Source organism: Rissa tridactyla, chromosome 1 (genome assembly GCF_028500815.1).
Source record: "Rissa tridactyla isolate bRisTri1 chromosome 1, bRisTri1.patW.cur.20221130, whole genome shotgun sequence".
Classification (NCBI taxonomy): Eukaryota; Metazoa; Chordata; class Aves; order Charadriiformes; family Laridae; genus Rissa; species Rissa tridactyla.
Window position 1 is genome coordinate 185,613,431 of NC_071466.1, and position 21,943 is coordinate 185,635,373.

The following is a 21,943-nucleotide window of genomic DNA, read 5'->3' on the forward strand; positions in this document are numbered from 1 at the left end:
ACTGCATATGTCTCAACCTTACTGAGTTAGCTGTAAGTCACCAGCTTAGCATTGCCAGCTGCATACATGGACTCTACCAAACATGAACGCTACATGGTCCATACGTGAGTCTCTGGTGCATTCAGATCTTAAATGTGATAAGTTCCTTTGGTGTTCTTACTGAAAACTGACTTTAATAAAAACCATATTTAAACTTTAGAAAGCTTGCTTTTTAAATAGCGCCAGAACTTTAAAATTGTTGGCTGACAGATTCTAAAAAATCTTCCAAGTGTTGTAAGAACAGTACCAAATCCGTATCAGATACAAATTCTGACTGAACTTCATTATATAATGCATGCTAAATTTTGTCTGTGAATTTGTTTACTGGCATGTGAATGGAGAAACATCGTCATCTTATGTTCTGGACCTCCTACCACCATGCCCCTTCTCAGGAACAGGTTGGGTTGAAGCTGCAAATATGCTTTAGATAGAAGAAAGAGAGGAAAGATAAGTCTGATGGATTGACATGCCCAGGAAAGGGGGAAGTAATCCTGAACATCTAATCCCTTTGGCTTATTCTGTGTTTTTTTCTTCAAACACTGTGCCCTTTTTTAGCCCTGTCCCCCACCTCAACTGGGTTGTTTGTCTAATGCCCAATTCTATGTCTTCCCTAGCAGGTTACAGGCAGGTAGGGGAAAATGATGAAAGGATGGATGGCCCAGAGCAGTGGCTGGCAGTTTGTAGGTCCTTACAGCAACCACCAGTGCCATGGTTCATCACAGACAGGGTAGCTCTTCAAGGCTTTACCTTGCAGGTTGGAAATGTGCTATGAGCATGCAGAGGAGATATGAGCAGATGTCCTCCACTGACTCTTGGTTGCTTTGCATGAGTGAGGAATAGAGGAAGAAATTAGCAGCAGCATGAAATTTAAGGAATCGGTATTCAGTGGGTTTTTTTACTAATCATCTCTCAAATAGTATGACATGTGGATGGGAATGACTTTTTCCTCCTGAGATGTCTCAACAGTCAGGTCATGATAGGGATGTTTCCACCGCCGCTTACTCCAAGGCTGAAATCCTTGAGACGGGTTATTTGTTCCTCTGCTCTACATCCATCTGCATAATTCTGGATGCCCTTTGCCTGGAGGAAGTCACAGCCTGGCTCAAGGTGCAGAGGCTTCCTTAATAGCGTGGGAGGAGAAGTGGGAGTGGATTTCACAGGAACCTCTGATCAGGAAGCTGCCTGAGCAAGCCAGTGGGGAATGGCTGCATTCCAGGGGAGTTTCCCAATTGCTATGCCACTGGGGCATGCTGGGGAGCATATCCCGGCCAGTCTTCAGCTGCCTTTGCCCAAGCACTTGACCGAGGGGTTGTGCTTGAAGGCTGTTTGCCAATTCGGCCCCGCAGGTGAGGCAGGGAGAGAGCTTCCTGTTGTGGGAATTTCATTCAGGCTTTAGAAGTGAGCTACCAGGTTTCAACCTCTGTCAAAATAATTCGGCCAGGATTCCTTGCCTTATGGCAAAAGTTTAGGTTCATAGGGATGTAAGTATTCCAGTAGCAACAGGTGCCTCACGGGAGATGGTGAAGCTCTGTACTGCCTTTGAACCTTACAAGAGCTGGTGCCAAATAACAAAAATGTCTGGTATCTCTGCATTATGCCCAAAATAACAGGTTAAACTAGGATTTATGCTTGCAGGGATATTTTTTCACTGTGTGAATTCAATAATCTGGTTTTGCGCCTGTAAGAAGCTGATACGCTACTTGCCTCTTCCCTGGCCTTTAACTAATTGCAGTTTGAAAAATGTTGTACAGTGCCCTTAACATGGGCTTTATAATAAGTAAACATTACATCCTGTTTACATGGTGACATCCAGTAAAGCATAAATATTGATGATTTGTCCCACATTTTGTCTAGTTGTATTACAGGCCCTCAATATATTTAAATATTATTTCATTAAACAGTTTGTTACTGTGATTTAAGCAAAACTTCACAGGTTCTTTGTCCACAATCTTGTCTTTGGAGATTTGTCCCATTCCCAGGAATAAATTCAAAAGCTAGAAAAAATGGCAGGGAATGCGAGTTTGCATCTTCTTTGCTGACTGTCAATCTATATCCTTATGGAATTAATTTTATGAAGATTGCAGCTTGCTTACACCAGGTAAATAATTTTATGGGAAGAAAAGAACTGTTATATACATAGAAAAAGAAGGTATGCGAAGTGGCAGTGTTTGAAAAGTAAAGTCAAATTCAAAAAGGAGAGGTGTCATCAATTTTAAATAGTGTGACTACCAATAGTATGTCCATCTTCAAATCAAGATGTCAAACATAAATTATTGCAGGTATTACTGAAAGAACATCTGTGGTGTTTGTTAGATGTGAGACCAAAGTAGATAACCTAGTAGTTTCTTTTAGCTCTAGAGACTTTGACTACATGTCCAACCAAGACCTATTCAAAGGAGAAAAGTCTCATAACAAACAACCTCTGCCTTGTGCTGTATGTGGAGACACCCCACTTCTGCTAGCTGGACCTGGTGGAATAACTAATAACAGTAGGCTACTGTTCTCACATGGCCAGGTTCAGTTTTGGGTGCATTTTCTGACAACGGGTAAATCTTGGGTCTGAGTCGCTTTTTCTACCTTTTTCCACCAACTGTGTATTCATCTGCCCCATCCTTCCCAACTTGTGCCAGTCTGCTGTAATCCCTGTCCCTGCGTCCTCTTCCCATGCTTCTCAATTAGCCAATACTAATTAAATTTATCAGGTTGTTCATCTGGGCCCTAATCTTTTTGTTTAGTAAAACCTTGTCCTAGGAGCTCAAGGCTCCAGCCTTCCTGCCAATCACTTCCAATTCCTCAGGTCACATCCCACTCCTTATCTCTGTTCTTACCTAACCAAATCAAGCTGATTTTCTCTTTGCTGCCTATCCTATCTATCTCTCTCCGCCTTCTCTATGCTCCAGCCTCTCTTAACATCCTTGTCTCCAGTCTTACCCCAATTTATTTGTCAGGTCAGTCACTGCTTGCTCTGTTGAAAATCTCTTCATGAGATTTTGTGCCTCTCCCATTTTGTCTCCTTTCCCCTGCCCTTCGCTGATCACATTATGTACTGTACTGCCTAAGTCTGCTAAAGAAAGAAAGGGAAAGCGTACAAAGTGTACTAAGTGTCTAAGTCTGCTAAAGAAAGAAAGAAAGGGAGGCCATGTTAAGTACGTAAGGTTGGATAGTTGATGGTAGGAATAGCCTCCAATGTTCCTGTATATTCACTAGAAAAAAAGCAGACTCCTTTGAAGAGGTGGTTTATAATAACAAAGACAGCTACTTGAAGTAGACAGTGGACAGTGTGAATACCGCTTAGAATCAAAGTTATCAGAGTAACTATAGGCAAATATGACACTTCCTTGATAGACTGAGGCATTTCCTTAAGACTGGTGCACTGCTGAACTTTTATCGGCGTTGTTCCTGAAATCTCCAGTATTCAACTTAACCCAAAATACAAGACAAACACATCTACAAATAGTGACTGTATAAAATGTTGTCTGCTGGAGAAGTTTTTTCAAATTAATGAAAATATAAATACCTTTACCTTCTTACTTATTCATGGCCGAAATCCTAGAGTCACAATCATAACTCTTTGCAGTGGAATTGGAGTCATCATTGGTGATATAAGTAGTGGTCCGCCAAGAATGAATAAATAAACTGACCTTGTGTCTCACCTAATGAAAATCCTACGTAATCCTTGAGTGATTCCACCTAAATACAATAGAATTTAGTTCTAGATTCACTGTAAGAATGAAATAAATGACAGTATGTTGAATGTCAGGATCCAGGTCTCAGAAGCATGGATCTTTTTCTCTTGGGAATAGAGTAGAGCAGTTAAATGAGGGAGGACAGAAAAGAAGAAAGAAAGGGAGTAGACATGTTCTCACTTGCATGTCTCATTTAAAACTTTAATACGTTTTAGTTAAGCAGGAGATCTAAAATCAATATAACAACATAGTATGTAATAAGGCATTGTTTATGTAGCTCACAACAGCAGCAAGGAAACTATTTAGCCTGGTGTTTCGAAGAAGTAAGGCTTCTGAAACCATGCTGTTCACCTGTCTGTATCAGCCCACCCCCTGAAAATAGCATTTGGCCAGTTTCAGCCATGCACCACAACTAGAAGTCTTGCAGCCACTAAGTTTCTAGAGGTTGTTCAGAATAGCTGGTGAGGTGGGCTTGTGCTGGGGGCTCTTTTGTCAGAGCTAACAGAGCTAGCTGTAAAATCACCGCCTAATGCTGAATCAGCTGTCAAAAACTGCCCCAGCTGGGCTTGGCCCAGTCACTGTCTCCTCCTACTTCATCTTACCCCATCTACTCCATTTGTTATCCAGAGGCTCGTAACAGGGCAGCTTCCCTGCTCTTGTTTTTGTGAGTATGGAAATATGCTCTTATAGACAGATAAACACCACCGAGGGAAAGCCTTCATATGGGTTTCTCTCTTACTGGACCATATGGGTTTCTCTCTTACTGGACACCAAAAACTTCATATAAATAGTATGATGCAAGAAAACTTGAATCAGAGTTAGTGCCTTCTTAGATGTTCAGTTCAGTCAGTCAGGCTTAAGACACAAATCCAAAAGGAAAACAAGTTCCCTAGGATTTCCTAGGATTGATTTTCACTGAACTGTGTTTTAATTAATCTAACTTTCAACTTTGGTTTCCAGCAGGACGATTACTATGCACTAGAACGACAGCTTTGGTATCCTTCTCCTGGGAGAGGATCAGCTTCATTGTTTAAATAATCAGATGAAATCTGGGAATAGCAAATCTTAATTTTATACTGAATCAGAATGCCACGTCCAGTTTTAGACACCAGACTTGAAGAAAGAAGAGAATCAGCTGGAGACAGGCCAGAGGAGGGTGACAAGAAAGATCAGAAGTGAAAAAATTATAACCTAAAAGAAAAAATTGAATAAATTATCTCAGTTTAGTCTGACACAGAAAAGATAGAGCCAAGACATTATAACACAAGATGTTGCTCCAAGGAGGAAGAGAACAATCTATTTCCCTTGCCTATGTTTGATAGAACAAGAAGTAATAGGCTTAAATTACAGCAAGGAAGATTTATTTTAGAAATTACAGAAAACTTTAATGGTGAGGATAGGGAATAGATTGTTTGGCAAGCTTTTGGAGTTTCCATTTCTATTGGAGATTTGTAAGATGAGAGTACTTGAATAAATGCTTCCTGCAGGCAGGAGGGTGGATTAGGTGTGTTCTAGAGGTCCCTTCTAGTTCTACTGTATATTTTACTCTAGTAGTAAAACTGTAGTTTAAAAAATAGGCTTCATGTACTCTCCTTACGCTATCTCATCCTTGTCTTCGAGCAGTGATAAAATCCTTCTGTAGAAAAGAGAGTAAACAATGCGATTACTCCAGTGATCTCGTAATGAAAAATGGAAATACATCTTGGAATAAAGTACTTTTTGATATACCTTCATTTAGATAATTGTGCAGAAGTACTTGGAAAGTTGGCTGTAATAGGGGAAAAACATATAATGTGATAAAATTCATTTGTTTAAAATTACTTTTTCAGCACCTGTTACTGTTGTACTGAATGATATCACCGTAGATCACTCACGTGGGAACTTCAGAAATCAATTGAATAGAATTGCCCTAATTGCATTCAGAATACTAAATATAGTTTTAGATTTCTATATTATCATTCCTTCTATTTTAAAGATTTCATTTAACTGGAAATATTAGAAGTAGCACTTTAGTTCTCAAAAATTGTATGTATCATATGAAATCCATTAAAGAACTAAAAGGATAAAGTAAAGCATAGACATTTCAGAGATAAATTTTAAAATCCCTATTACTGTCTTTGTGGTTGAGTCCTCCAGAATAAAATGGTTCGGCTGAGGAAGCTGCCTGTGGACTTGTAAATCACGATTCTCAAACACATGCTCCTGACACAGAGTTTTGAATCTGTTTATTTGTTTAATTCTGGACAGTCTTTGTTTTTTCAGTTTGCATTATAACTTGAATGCAGTTTGTTTGCGTTGCCTATAATATGACCGGGGCGTAGCACTTCTACTGCAGAATGTCGCAGAAATTTGACTCGGCTGTTCTATTTCTTGAATATTTTATTTTTAAATAGTTAACCTGTTCAATTGTGGAAAGTCTTCTTGGGGCAAAATCAGGAGCAGAGAAATTGGTTTAAATTCAGGGCATCAATGCCCAACTCAAGGCACCTTGCCAGCTACCTGGATCCTCTTTCCCCTTTAGCTGCATAGACCTCAGGAGAGCTTGGTCCTGAAGAAGGGCACCATCAGCCATCGGAGCTGAGGACCGAGCTGCCCCTGGTGCCGCTGAGCTGTGCTGAGCTGGGCCTTGGGTCCTGGCTCACGTTGAAATACTGTCTGCCCTTCCTTGGGTTTCCCAGCGGTACCTGCAGGTTCCAGATTTATGGCACGTGGGCTGAATGTGGCTGCCAGGACACTTCCCTTCACCCCAGGCTTACTTCAAACCTCCTTCCTCCCTTTCACTTTGCCCTCAGAGACAAGGGTGTATATATATATACATGCAATGGGACCAGACATGTACCATGGATATAGGTATATGATGTGTAATCCTCTTCTGCCGCTGAATTAGCTGCGGATCCTACTCTGTGGGTGAGGCTTAGCAAGGCTGCCTGGAGCATAGGTAGGATGGTTGGGAGACTTTGGTTCAAATGCTGCTCCAGATGAAGATGCAATTAGAAAACAGGTGTATTGCTCTACAAGTCCAGCTTGTTGGGGAAAAAGGGTTCAGCTGGGGCTGAAGGCAAAGTAAATAGGGAACACGCGGTTTAAAAATACCACCGAGATTTATGATGACTTTGGGCACAGTGATATCAGAGCTTAGGTGACTTTGCAAGGCTGCAACAGCAGAAATTTGTGCACTGAAAGGATGTAGCCACTTAATCCATGAATGGGAAACTGAACCAAAATTTTGGAGGTTTCATCAGAGTGTAAACGTTGGACATGCTCCGTCAGATAGACATGCCCTGTAGATTTCAGCACAGCACAAGGTAGAGTCATCTGAAGTTAACTTCGAATAAAATTGGTCAGCTATTGGAAGGAATCTGGCCTCAGTAATAGGCAGCTCTGTCCCTAAAAGTTACTGGGAAGATGCTCTGCCTTCTCAAAACCATGTAGCTTCTACTGTTTGAAGTTGATTGCTTAAAGCAAGCTCAATAGGATCTTGCCATTGGTATTTTTCAAACTGTGACTCACAGCACATTCCTGGAACAGGTTAAAACACTGAGTGTTAACCAAACAGAAGTTCACGGTTGTCCATAAAAAAAGGATAAACAGCGGCCCAGCCTACTAGGAATCTCTACACCATTCAGCAACTTGTTGACATGCTTAAATTCCTCATGGCTCTAACTCTTAGGAACACGTGTTCATATGAAAAATGCCTTAAAAGGAAAGCAAGTTTAATAAGCAGTCAAATTTTTAATTGAGAAGCTCAGAAGGAAATAGATAGTTGCAAGAATCAAGAATGTTCACAGATTTTTGTTATGTTTTTAAAACCAGCACCTCTATTCTGGGCATTCATGTTCTTTAATGGAGATCAGGCACATGTTCAAAGTGGTTTTACAGGTACGTTTCGTTACATTCAATAGACACAATGGATTTTAAACAGTTTCATAGCAACGGATGGTTCGTGATGTCCATTAACCTAGATAAGTGAGTATCAGTTTGGCGCATCCTTAATGGTCCATAATGGTCCGTGGGTAAAAAATTCTTTCTCTTCGTCTCTTCCTAAGAGATGTTTTTTTTGTTTTGTCTTTTTTTTTTTTTTCCCCCTAGACTTTGTTTTACAGAGCAGATTCATGTGAATTTTTGCATTCAGGAAAAAAAAGTTCATACCCAAGAGCTTTATGGTGAGAGAGTTGTTTACCACAAAAAGGATTTATGTTTCTCTGGAATGTAGTAGCCATAGTATATCCTAGCAGGTAATAAAAACTTTTAAAATTTGAATATATACCTTGACAGCTGCTAAACAGACATTCCGGTAGAGATTTTTAAATGATTGTTGTTACACCTGTTGGAATTCAGAAAGGTAGTCTTGTGTTCTGTTTTTAATATTAAATTCCTTTATGCTGCCGAGGAATGTCATATCTCTTCCACGAGACAAAATACTGCTAACGCCATGGTAGAGGAGGAAGTCACTGCGATACCTGAGGATGGAGCTGGCACAAAGCCCTGGGAAGAGCAGAACCCAAGGGCTCCGGGAAGCGCAGAGCTGGGATGTCAGGATGAGTGCTGGGGTGTCCCCCAGAGCCGTGGGTGTCACGGCGCCGGAGCGGCTGCGTCGGCAGAGACTCCTGCTGGAGGCACAGCGCTTGCTGTGGGAGGAAAAGCGGTACATCTCGGAGGAAAATACACCACCTCTCAGAATGGCATAAGTTTGGCATTAAGCGCCTCACACCCCCCACTCACATAGGCGGCTGTGTCAGCACAGTATGTACGCTGGGGCTCGTGATTTACCTACCCCACACGTGTGCCTTCAGTGATGTAGCTATGGAGGAAGGCTTTTGCAGCACATACGTGGGCTTAATTCTGACCCCGAGACTCTACTAGGGTTTACTATATAGTCACGTAAAACTGTGTTTTAAAAATACCACTTTAATATATTGTGGTGTGCTACATGATACCTCAGACTGATTATACGTGATGCATATTTGCATGAACCTTAATGAGACTTACAAAAGTAAGAGGCAAATTTTAGAGCAAATTGGATTAAATGGCTTAATTCTCCATAGTTAAAGACTTTAAATTTTAATCAAGACTTGAGTCTGAGACTCATAACTCTTAGACTGGATGTTTAAAAGGACTAAAATTTAAAGCCAAATACGTATAATCTAATGTGCACCAGCACCAAGGTATTTGTATAGCAGTAATTCCTGGAAGTATGAACATTAAAATGACGAATTTCAAAAGCCAGCATAGGCCTTTCCCAAAACTCCGGGTTGGATTTTGTTGCTTGTTTTTGTCCAGCTGTCAGGGTGGTATCCTCCTGCAAATCCAGTCGTCCCTGTGCAAACTCCTGTAAGACACCTGTAATGAGCTGTGTTGGTGCCGTTCATGTTCCCAAAGATGGGGCAATGCGATACCAATCCTGGTCTTGCTTAATGCATAGGACAGGCAGAAAGATGTTTGATTCTCTGTTCTCTGCCTGAAATGCAATCTTTACAGAAAAAAAAAAAAAGTGAAAGAGGTGCTTTGGATTCTGGTCTGTTATTCCCCATGCCTGTGGTCAGAATGGCTCCTCACTTCAGGTCTTGGTAAATATTATGAAGTTTGTGGATTTAAAAGTTTCCTTCAGTTTTGTGTTTCTTTTCCACCTGGGTCCCAGAGTTCCGCGACTTTGTGTTAGACTGAGCGGATCATTTATGGGCAGTGGAACTGGTGAGTCCCAGCCCCTTTCAGGTAGTTCCCACCACCCTTTTAAGCTCCTTCTCACACAGGGTTTGTCTCACAGATATTTCATATCAGGTATCTTCTCACACATAGGTTTATCTGCCTGTCTGGGAGCGCATATGTGTGTGTGCAGACAAGTCTGGCCAGCCTTAATGCATTATTTCTCTCTTCTACTTACTGGTCACCATCCATACCTCTTTGTACCACACAGCACGTTTTGACAGTGGCCATCGCGTACATGAAAATGAGCTGGGCTTTTAAGAAGCCTGCCTATACTAGACATTTTGTTGGTTGTTGTGAGGTAATGAGGGATTGTCTTGGCCTAGTGAAAGCTATTTGTATTTGTTAATTGGAAAGAAGACAATAAAGCCTTCTAAAAGTTAATTTTTGGGCCTTATGTATCTATAGAGGATCATGAGAATACTTTGGTGATAAAGAGTAAGAAACTTTCAATAAGACATTTTTGAAGTTATGCAGTTTTGACTACAATTTTAATAACCTCAGTGAAGTCATCATAATCCTAAACTAATTTAATAAGTTTGTTGTGACCTTAAGACATTACTAATATAAAATTATGTAAAAATAAATGAATTTATGTTTGACTAATGAAGTAAGATATTCTGGAAGTGCTGTGGAATACACAAGTATATAAGCTAAACAGTTAGAGTTTCGGTATGCTTAAGAAATAATTCTTCAGACTTTTTCCCAAGATGACACCTTTACTTTCTGTGGATCAACTTGTCCTGTCAGGGTAAAGATACTGTGTCTATAATGGGGATAAAAAACCTCTAGCAATGCCTTGCTTTCAGTCTACTTTTGGAGTTATTTTTCATATGGCTAGTTACATGTGAGACTAGGAAAGGTAGTAAGTGTCCGTTAAACTTCATCCAATCTCAGTTAAATCTGGTAGTCAAAAGTCTTTTTTATCTCTAGGACTTCCACTCTTCTGCTAGATTTGGTTGAAATTGTCCAAGAAGTTGAAAAATTGCCAGGGAAAGCGAGGTAATAGTTGAGTGAATGGATGGACGGCATAAACTTGATTTCCTTAGGACATCATGCAACAAAGTGAACAGTCTGCTGGATGGGAGCATCTTCAATATTTAGCAGTATAGATGTTCTGTTTCAGTTGTTAATCTTACTGCCAGTTTGTGGAGAAAAAAATTCAGTTTGCCTAACAGAAAAAGTACTAATCAGTCTTCATGACGCTTGGCTTTTTCTTTGGAAAACACGTAAGAGTTAAACCAAATATATTCTACCTCGAGTTAGCTGTAGTTAGCATTTCTGATCAGAACATCCAGTTCTTTCTTCTCTCTTTCCTTTCAAAATTATGTTTTTATTTCAACGGTACTTTCTACCAGCAGGCAAAGCTGCTGTTACACTCTACCCAGCTGTGAAATCAATATGATTTTCATTACAAAGATAACAGAAACTCTCTTAGAAAGACCGTGAATTGCCAAAGGTCAAATAACAGTCAGTGGCAGAGCTTAGAATTTAGATGTCCTAATTAAAAAATCTCATGGTATAAATATATTAATGAAATGCACCCTGAGAAATGTTTGCATTTAAGATGGCAACAATTTTAAACTATTACATTGTTTCTTTAATTACTATAGTTCATGTAAGTCACATCAAAATGTGACGGATTCTTTCTCTGGTTTATGACCGTTTCTTATAAAAAAAAAGAGGTATTAGCTCTTCTTTCTTTTTTTTAATTCACAATTATCTGAGCGTGATTAGATTAGGAAGTGTAACAGTCACAGAAGAGGGAACATATCTAGCAAGATTTCTGTCATATTGGACTCTAAAAATTACACATAAACGGAATGAATGGGTGCATCAGTTATTTCTGTGATGTATGACTTCATTAACAGCAAGAGGAAGTGCACAGTCAAACTGAAAGCAGCACTGGAGTTTTTCAGCCAGAGCAGCCAGTTCTATTTAAATTAAAATCAGCGTTGTAAAATAAACATTATTACTCTTCCTAAGATCATCCTTGATCTCTTCTTATTAAACCTTAATTTTTCTAGCAGTTAAGTTATATCTGCCGTATTATGGATGAAAATAACAGGAAATAAATTATTTTCTTACTTGTATTTATTTGATATCCCTCTCTCCTGTCTCTCTATTTTTCTTTAAGTTCTGTCTTTTCCACCCCATCTGCTAAAACAGTAAACTCAGATTGCCAAATATTGTGGATTTTAATAGAAAAAGTGCTTCACCTTAGAGCTGAAGGGTTTTTACGTTATTGTGCTCCCTCTGCTGGATAGTGCCTATTAATTTTTTATTCCCTGAGCGGTGCTAATATCTGTGTTCTATAAACAAGCAATCACACTGCCTTAATGCAAGAGGTGTGGAAAGAGGGAATGCCTCATTTTGGTCTCGGATGCCATGGAAGGTGACAGCTGTAGGCTAGGAAAAAGCCTGCTGCCTGGCAGCTCCAAGCAATCGAAAGCCTTTGGTAGACATTTGAGGAACAATTATTTACTACCTCTTGAACAAAAACAGATGGACACTAAATAACCTTCTTTCTTTTGTATAACTTAGGGAGGATGGTGTTGATTCTCGTCCTCTGGTAAGTACAACAGTATCCTCAGATGTCCCCGTAATGTTGTTAGCGTCTCAGTCGTAGTGGTGTGGTTCTCAGAACTCGCTTCACCCTTGGTTGGATCTCAGAGAGTGGCTGCTGGGCCAGCGTTTGCCCAGTGGAGAAAGCAAACACGCTCTCGTGCTCAGCGCCAGCCCCACGGTGAGGCAGGTGACGGCTCGCTTCTCTCCTCTCTCCACTGCAGCGAAGTGAAAAGGAGGAAGAGCGATTACTTCAATTTTGTTTCTAGAAGTTATTTTGGTCTTCGTGGCCTTTGACTTCATGGGGTTTTTCGGGGCTTGCTCTCCTGCTCACCTTTTTCCCACCGCTGTCACACAGTGAACCTGGCCTTGTTCCGCTGTCTTTCCTTCCTTCCCAGGGAACACGGCTGGTCTGGGCTCCCCCAGCACAGCTGATCCCATCCCACAGCTCTCTTTCCATTGGCCCTGGAGCCTCCTGACCCAGCAGAGCCACCCAGGCCCCCCCTGATGGGACACTGCCCGGACCAGCCAGCCCCTGTGTCCCACAACCTCCCAGCTCTTCTCTCTGTGCTGCCTGACCCAGTCAGTCCTATGGAGTCCCATAGGGGATAGAAGCTCAATGTCCACTTGAGTGCAGGTGATTTCCCCGTCTGAGCTGCTTCTTCCCACATCTTGTGCCATGGTTTTGCCAGGGGAGCTGGATACCTTTGCACTTTCCTTCAAATTCAATGTGATGTTATAAATGCTGCTGCATATTAGTGTCGTTGAACTGGGAGTTATTTTTCAGCTTGGCTTGGCTGCACTTACAGATTAGCACTCCCATATTTCTATATAGATCAGACTGGTACCATATTGCTGAAAAGAAATTAAAACATACCGATTGTTGGGGGCAATATCTTATTTTAGAAAAACGATAACTATTTGACTTCTGGTTTAACTAAGAGACTCATTTTGGGAAGAGGCTTTATGAACAAATTCTAGTTAAGATTTTTTTTCTGCAGTCAGCTTTAAATTTCAGCTTCTAGACATATAAAATAATATTTAAAGTCTTTGATTCTCCCAAACAGTCCTACGTGAAGTAATCAGCATAATTATCTCCTCTAGGACTCTCTCTAATAAACAAAAACTACCTTCATGTGCGTGTGCACTTTCTTTTCCAAAGAAGTTGCTTTTCTAAACCATTTCTAAAAGAAGAAACTGGTTAAAAGAATAAATATCCACTTCATAAAACCTTCAGTTCTTCCTGTTCAGGCAAAAAGACAGGTGTTTAATACTTACTGCTTTTGCTAAAATAATAAAAGCATGTGCTGTTGAACAAATATTCTACCTTGATTTAGCGGGGCCTAGACAAAATCAGCGTTGCCGTTTGCAGGACGGCTTCTCCTGGGGTGAATCCCCTCCGTCGCAGCAAGTCGGGGCGATGGAGGTTCTGCTGATGGCGGGGCTGGGCTGGGGCGGCTGGGAAGGACTTCTGCAGAAGGGACCCTCTGTGGAGGAGCTTCCAGGGTCGGGTTGAAAATCATTTGCCTCTGATGCCTATTGAGTTATAGCAACTAAAACACTTGATGGGTCTTGTCTCAGCAAGAGCACACACCATATGCTTTGGGAACATTCCCAAGCAGAATAATATCCTCCTCGTGCCCCGGCGAGCTCCTTAATACTCCTGTTATCCCGTTCAGCAGGACTATTCCAGCAGCCCCTGAAGATGGTGAGGAGATCCAAGCTGTCTTTAGAATGCTTTGAATAAAACCTTAGGTGAAGTTTGCATAATTTAAGTCACACTGGTGGAATTATGTTCTAATGTTATAAGTGTTGGCTTATTTGCTGGTTTCTTTATTTCAAGTTACCTGTTTTTCTCCATCTTATGAAGAGCAGTGCTGTGAAATGGAAAAAAGACCATGTTTTTATAGCAGGATTTGAATTTGTGTACGTTACTGCTATTTTTCTCAGTTTTTCCAGAGAAGGACTGGGACGAGCTTCCATTGGCATTCCATATAATACTAGTTCAAATGCGAATTTATATGTTGATCAGGTATTTTCTCCAAATATGTGATCAGTTCGTGGGAAGAACTGTGGAAATTTTATAGTTGATGTGGGTAAAGAAAGTGCCAGATTGAGCTATTGTAGTTCTCAGTCAATTCCGGTCATCCTTTATTGCTTTCTGGTCACACAACAAATTTAATAGAAAAATAATCCTTTGCAAAATAACTTATTATATGGAAGAGAAGAAGAATTGGGCTTTGCCAAAAAGAAACCCCCCTCAGATCCCAATATTTTTCCAGGCTGTATTTCTTTATATGCTGGGAAATTTTCTTTTCACTCCCATTCATTTTAACAGCAGATTTTAATTTTTCTATTTGAAAAAAAAAAAGAAAAAGAATAGGATGTGTGGGGAGTGAGGAAGAATGAAGCTACAAACTAAACAGACAAAAGATACTGTTTCAAATAAGTATATTTATGGTGGTGGGAGGGAAACTTAGACCAAACAAGAAGAAAAGAATGGAGAGGATCTACTCTGGATGCCACTGATGTGGTAACAGCTGTTATTACAGTATCCGGCTTTTTGAATTAAATATTGATAGAAATAAATGAATAAAAGACTGAGTAAACTGAAATGTGTGCTCTGCCTTCCTGAAGCTTTTTTTTTCAGCATCTGGAGTACCAGCATCAACACCCTTTTATACAATTAATAGTATTAACGACATCAGCTGACAGGATATAAGAAAGTTCCTATGGCAACTAAAAATAAGCACAGGAGGAAAAACACATCAAATGCTGTCAGCAGACAGCATAAAAGGCGGCTGTATGTAGATAATAGAACAAGAGCATACACAGAAATCCTACTTGTACACATACATGTTTCGATGGCTTTTACTGGTAGGTTTTTTTGTTTTGTTGATTTTTTTCCCCCGAAATGGGAATGTGACACCTTGGTTACAGCATCTACTTATCAATATCTCAAACTGGTTTGCTGCAGTCGGCTCCTGGTTTATGGCCTGTGAAACACGGGGGCAGAGCCCCGCAGCTTCAGGAGAGCAGATGTGTCCCCTCGGATTCGTACACTGCTTAGAAGGCCTTTGGGTGCTTCAGACCTCGTGCAGGTCTGCCACTTTCTCTCAAGGTTACTCTTTGGTCCCTGCGTACAAAATGTTTGAGAAAAGTTTTCAACAGAAGCAGAAGTGCAAAATAGCTGGTGGAAGTGTGGCTTGTGGAAGAAACAGGGCTGTACTCATCGTGCGGATGCTACTTTCACGTGCAACTGTGTTCATTTAAAGTTATACCGGGCTTGAGAAGGTGTAGGTGATAAAATCCCTGGTGGAGGGGAAACCTGAGTCTGCAGCTGAGCCACTTGTGAGCTGCTCCTTTCATCTCAGTGGGAGAACTAGTTTTGATGACAATTTAACCCTTGAAATTCCTGGGTTATCTGCTTTTCCTACCTATCTGATCTTCCTACCTTCACCTCTCTCGTAAAAAGCAAACCCAATGTCCCCTCCCTCCCCCCCCAGACTGTGCATGCCAGAGAGACCTCCTCCATTTCCCCTTTGCTCACCGTGCTCTGAAGTTGTTGTTGCCCCTGCAGACCCATCCGGGCTCCCCCTTCTGATACACAGAAGTTGCTGTTTTCATAGTAAAACTCTTCTGCCGAGTAATGCGGCATCTCCACACAGGACCATGCCGGCGCAGCTCTGCTCGCCAGGGCTCGGTGGGGTGACAAACCCACTGTTGGTGTCTTGGCCAGCTCAGGAAACTTGGTTTCTGAATGGGAGAACATTCAGCCCTGCAGATAGGAGTGGGATTGTATTTCTCCCCGGTCAATTCTATCCTGTTAAGTGATAAAAATGAGTTTATTAATTATGTCAGCTATGACATTATGAGGTGGGGTGGGAGAATGCCAAAGCAGGACCAAAAGCGAGGTCTGGGAGAAGTGTGAGACTGCCCTGCTGCCAGGAGCCGACTGCAGCAAACCAGTTTGAGATATTGATAAGTAGATGCTGTAACCAAGGTGTCACGTTGCCATTTCAGGGGAAAAAAATCAACAAAACAAAAAAACTACCAGTAGATAGAGGTTTCTATCTTTACTCATGACTTTTGTAATTTCTGATTTTTTATGTGTCTGTGCTGACTGCTGGCCCAAATTTTGAATTCACCACTCCATTGTTCCAAGGACAACTTCATTTTCAATCTTAATACTGCACAACTGAGAGGACCTCCTGGGGCAAGAAGCCCACTCCTCAGCTGTGGTGGGCAAATATATTATATAGTTCCTTCCATAAAACTAATTTGTATGTGTTCATATATGTATATATGTATACACACATATGTGTATATATGTATTTATATATCCTTCCCACTCCTGGTGTGCCATGCTTTTATGATACTGTATCGCAGTTGTAACCCGTCATTAGGTGACTCAGGCTGCGAGTCAACACATGTAACCACAGGCATGGGGAGCATGAATAGATACCAGCCGCTGATGCTAGTACAGCTTACTCTGCAGTTTGGGTATGTACAGGCTGCTGTGCACAATACCCTGCCCCTGTGTGGACTGAACTTGCACTGCCTGCAAGTGACCGCATACACAGCTCCAGAGAAATTTAGGAACTGATCGTCAGGTTGTCCGGAGCAAAACATCAGAAACTAGGTGACAGAGTCACTCCAAAAGAACCACTTTCACAAAGTGGCTGACAAGAGCAAGCGTAAACATGTCGTGTTTTGCTCTGACATAATTAACACAGCAAAGAAATTACCCGTCTTCTGATTGAGTAAAGGTGTGTACTACGCATACGTACTCCAGCAAACAAAATGCTGCTGAAATTGTCTGAACCAGGATGTCATTGTAAAAGGAAATTGCACATTATATTGTAACAGAAATTCAGGGGATGGCAGCTGAGTATTGGCAATTACCTCCGGATCCATAACAAGCTCATTCTCATTCGTGTCTCGGCTACCGGAGCGGAGCAGCCCGTGTCCGTGGGAACTGCGGGGCTTGCGTTAGGGAACATTTGGTCTCGGTGCTGCCAGTTCCCGGTAGAGGTGTCAGGCAGGTACAGCCCGGAGCAGGAGGCACAGCTCGTTCTGTCCTTCCCTCTGTCTGTGAGTACTCTGTGCTCTTCAACAGCTAGAGGAACTTATTGACCACTTCCCTGGTGCTGCTACAGAGCCGGGTAATTAGAGTGATTACAACGATTAGATTGCAATGAAGTTTTTCCTACTCTGCTTGTGAAATGGTGCAGCTCATCCCACCTTTTATTCATGGCAGATGGTAGATTTGCAAACTGTATGAATGGGTGCTGCAGGAGTAATCCTCTTCCTCCCCCCCCACCCCAGCCGGGATATATTCTTCACCTTGTGTGAACTGGCAGGGCAGTAAAAGAGACAGCACGTCTACTTTATGCGAGTCAGACTTGACATTTAATTTACCCTCTCATGTTCAATAACTCTCTCTGATAACTGAGTTGAAAAAAACCAACAACCACAGACAAGCAAACAGAGCATCAGTGACCTCATAATTTTTGTTTCTTGGGTGAACAGATATTCTTGATTTGTTGAAGAATCTTAAGTATTAAGAAAGAAATAGAAGGAAGTAAATATATGGTTTGAATGTTTGTACTAAACAAGCTCTAAGGAAGACATTGGAATTGAAAAGTTTAGGTTGGGTTTTGGTTTGGTTTGGTTTGGTTTGGTTTTTTCCAAATAATTTTTTTACAGTAGAAAATGTTAATGTATCTCTTAAAAAAATTAGTTTAGTTGTAACACAGAATGAACTAAGGCATTGTACCCAATGTCTGTAAGACCTGTACTAAAGCCTGCTTTTAGTGGCTCAGAACATGACTGCTGAAATGCTGACTGCTCAAAATGCCAAAATTTATGGAGGTTTAGATTTTAAAAATATCTGCAAAGCACAAAAAACAGTTTTCATTTGAAAAATGTGCTTCAAACAATGCAAATCCTCTAAGAATTTCAGAAGGCTTGTTTGTGGAAGGGATAAATGAAAGGTCATTCTTCTCTCCTGTGACATTTGTCATCTTTTGCTCTTATAAAGTCCAGCTCCATTGAACCTGGTGAACTTTTTGACAAAAGTATTTGGCTTACCTAGTCTGGTGCAAAAATTTCTCCTCTAGCAAGAGGGACAACTTCTTTGGCAAGTGTGACTCACTCAGATTTGTTGACCCAACACCGGCCACCGGGTAGACCCAGAAGCTGAGAGGGAGCCTGTGTTGTTCATCACTATTTCAGCAAAGTCAGTTGTTGAAAGCGTATGCCTGGTGTAGGATAGAGGAGGCAGAGGTCCCCTCTGTGAGAGACCTCTCACACGGGGTCTGCAGCTCAGGTAACCCCTGTTGACCAACTACGTGAAAAAACTCCTAAAAGAAAAACACTTTTCAGCCGGAGCAAAGAAGTGAAAATGGGAAAAAGAAAGAGAAAACAGGAATGCCTTTGCAATACTGATGTGTAGTATAATGGATTTTTCCTTTATGGAGCGACTAGTGTTCTACTAAGAACTTTATGATAACAGATCTCTTTTTAAGTGGATCACTTGCAGATTATGATCGACAACTCTCTTTGCTTCACTGATCAATATTTCAACTAATGTGTATATAATAAAGTTACATTGGATGTTTGTGGATAGTATACTTGGAATAAAACACTTCACAGTGTCTTCGTAGGCACTCAGAAAAACAACTTCAGAAACGAAATAAAATTTAACAGTGTACATACAACAAGTCAGTCTCCCAGAAACTGAAGGAAATTCTGAAATCACTGGGTCAAATGTTCTGTTGGCATAGCTGTCCTATTCTGTTGGAAAGAACTTTTCTCATTAAAAACAAATGTAAAATTTCGCATGAAGCTCTTTCTCAGCTAATTTGGAGCAGGCTCTTTCATGTCCTTATTCCTAAGGGATGCAAAACATTCTTGGCTACTATTGAAATGAAAGATGAAATCGTTTAGTACCTTGCAGGACTGGGCCACCAGTAATCAAGGCTGATTGCACATTCTTGGGACTTCAGGCAATGCAGTAATGCTGTCTACTCAGTGACCTGCTGTACTTAATAAATATAGCCGTCCCACTGGAAACTCATTGCATTTGTTTAACCTGAAAATAATCGGATTTTTTTTTATTGTATTAGTAAATTAAAAATATTAATTCATTGCACCTTCAAAATTTAAAGTACATTTCACTTCGAGTACATAGTTTTTTTCCTTTTTCATTACTTTTCTGTTTCTTCAGCAAGTGTAATTTGGAAGAGGAGGAGAAACATATGATTGCTGCAGTAAAATCAATCATGATAGCAAATTTAATATCCAAAAAGTTCTTCAGATGTTCTGGAAAAAAATCTACACAATGACAAAATATAGTGCGATCGTTAGTACTCATTTGCTATATTAAAGTCAGAAATGCACTGTAGCTTAATTTTCCTCATGATTACAAATGACTCTTAACTTTACAGGCAAGTCCAAACTAAGCCACAGCTTTTGAGATAACCAGGTTATCTTGCACATGCAGCTTAAAATGTGCGTGGCAGAAGGGTATGTGACATGCAGAAGTCACTGTCCAGAGCCCAGTGCAGTGCATAAATATCCTTTGCATAGCACAGAACATATTTATAATTTTATGCTAACGTATGGTAAGGAAAATTTTCAAAACAGTCTAGCAGGTTTGAAATCTTCTTGTTGTAAGTCACAGGATTAATTTATTAAGCAGGGATTCCAAATCCCTGTTCCAAGTTCAGGGCCTTCAAGGCTAGACACGCAGGGATGCCTGGTACCTGGGTATCTCCTGATCACAAAGGACACATGACAGAGGGGAAGCTGACAGAAACCTCCTTTTTGTTGAAGGCTGTGGTGGTAAGAAGAATGAAAACCTGAGAGTCTGAATCCATAATCAATTTCTGATGGTTTGAGATGACGAATGGGTGCTCCAGTGGTGCCAGCTTGCCCAATGAGAGGCATGAACTGGAGGAAAGGAGCTAGGAAGCCCTCAGTGGAGCACTCTGGTCCCTCAGAAGGGACAGGTCCCTTGGGCTGCCCCTGCACTGCTAAACGCAGTGAGACCAGAGAGACTTCTCGGCCCTTTGGCCACCAGGCACAGGCTGCCTATGTCCGCCCTACACTGCCCTTGGTTTTGCATTGCTTCCAGGTGCAATGGCACCCTGTGGCATCCCCGTGACCCTAGCTCAGAGCTGGTTTGCATTTGCTTTTGTGAGGTGGAAGTGTCTGGAGCGATGCCATTGCAACATTGTGAAGCTGAAGGTGCGCATCGCGTTCCCTGGGCCACAGGCGGGGTGGCCAGAGGTGCAGAGTCTGCCGGGAGAGTGGTGGGGTGGTGTTGGGTGGAGGTAGGGCTGGGGGACATTGGAAAAATTAAATAGTATGGGTGATCTCCAGGTATGAATGGTCTCCAGCCTGGTACCTTGGCCCTCTTATTTACCAGGCGACAGACTCTAAACCAAAGTGACTGCCTCGGGTAAAGGTTTCACCTGACCTTTTTTCAGCTGTCACCCTGTGTTCATAGAAAACCTGCTGTTAAAGAGGACGGCTTTGTGAAATTGCATCAAAGAGGGATTTTTACTGTTTGTCATTGGATTGTGTTTCAGTGCTAAATCACATCAACCCCAGAAAGATGTCAGGAAAAAATGGAAAACGTGTCGCTGCTGTCATCCTGAGTTTTGTTTACATTTCTTTACATTAAAGCTCTGATTTCTGCAGGAGTTTTGAGGTTGATCTTGTTCTTGTCTCTTCTAGGTTTTAGGAATATATTGTTAAGGACTAAATCAGGTCTTGGTGTTGCTTGTAGCATGTTTACATATTGTAAAATCATGTGGTCTAAATGATGCTCCAAGGAAAGCATATCAGCACTTAAAGCCATAAGCTTATAATTTTCAGTTTAGCCATCCTGCATTTTGTTATTATTTGCATATGTTACCATTATGTATTAAAAAAGTAAAACGTAATTCTATTTTTTTCTGGTTTTAATCTGTGACATTTTAACTAGCTTCCTTCGGGTTTCTGCTTTGTGATCAATCTTTAATTAAGAGAACACATACTATTTTTTTGTCTTCACTGATGGACCTATTCTGCTGAAACCGTTTAAAGTCAGACAGCTGGCATGGAAACATACTTCATATAGATGGCCCGTTAATGAACACAGTATTTGATTTTATCCTTGTGTTCACTGAGCATCCAATGCCTTATTCATTTCACATTGTGCAAACCTGCTGTAACGCAGAATTATTTGTTTCCTTATGACCATTTCTTTCATGTTCATTATAAGTGTACCCAGCTGTTTCGCAAGCAGTAATGAACTTACTGCCGCACTCCTTTGCTGCAATGAACAGTATTATTAGTCCCATTTTTCAGATAATAAGCTGAAGCGGAGGAATATAAATAAAAACTTTAACTACAAATTTTGGACGTTGAGTAAGACGACAGTAGACAGCTATTCCTCAGACATTATATGTCCACAGTACAGCCCTCCCCGATGTCAGATATGGGTGTGAGGGCCCCATGCTCCTGCAGGAGAAGCCTGAGGCGGGCGCCCAGCTGAGGGGACCATCAGTGGCTGCGGAGGGATGGCTTTGGGGTCTGGAGACCAGGTCATATGAGGAGAGGCTGAGGGAGCTGGGCATGTTTAGCTTGGAGAAGAGGAGGCTGAGGAGAGACCTCATTGCCCTCTACAACTACCTGAAAGGAGGTTGGAGAGAGGTGGGTGTTGGCCTCTTCTCCCAAGTGAATAATGACAGGACCAGAGGAAATGGTCTGAAGTTGCAGCAGGGGAGGTTTAGATTAGATATTAGGAAGAATTACTTTACTGAAAGAGTGGTCAGGCACTGGAACAGCCTGCCCAGGGAGGTGGTTGAGTCACCATCCCTGGAGGTATTTAAGAAGCGTCTGGATGTGGCACTTCAGGGCATGCTCTGAAGGGCAGAGATTGTAGGTTGTTTGGTTGG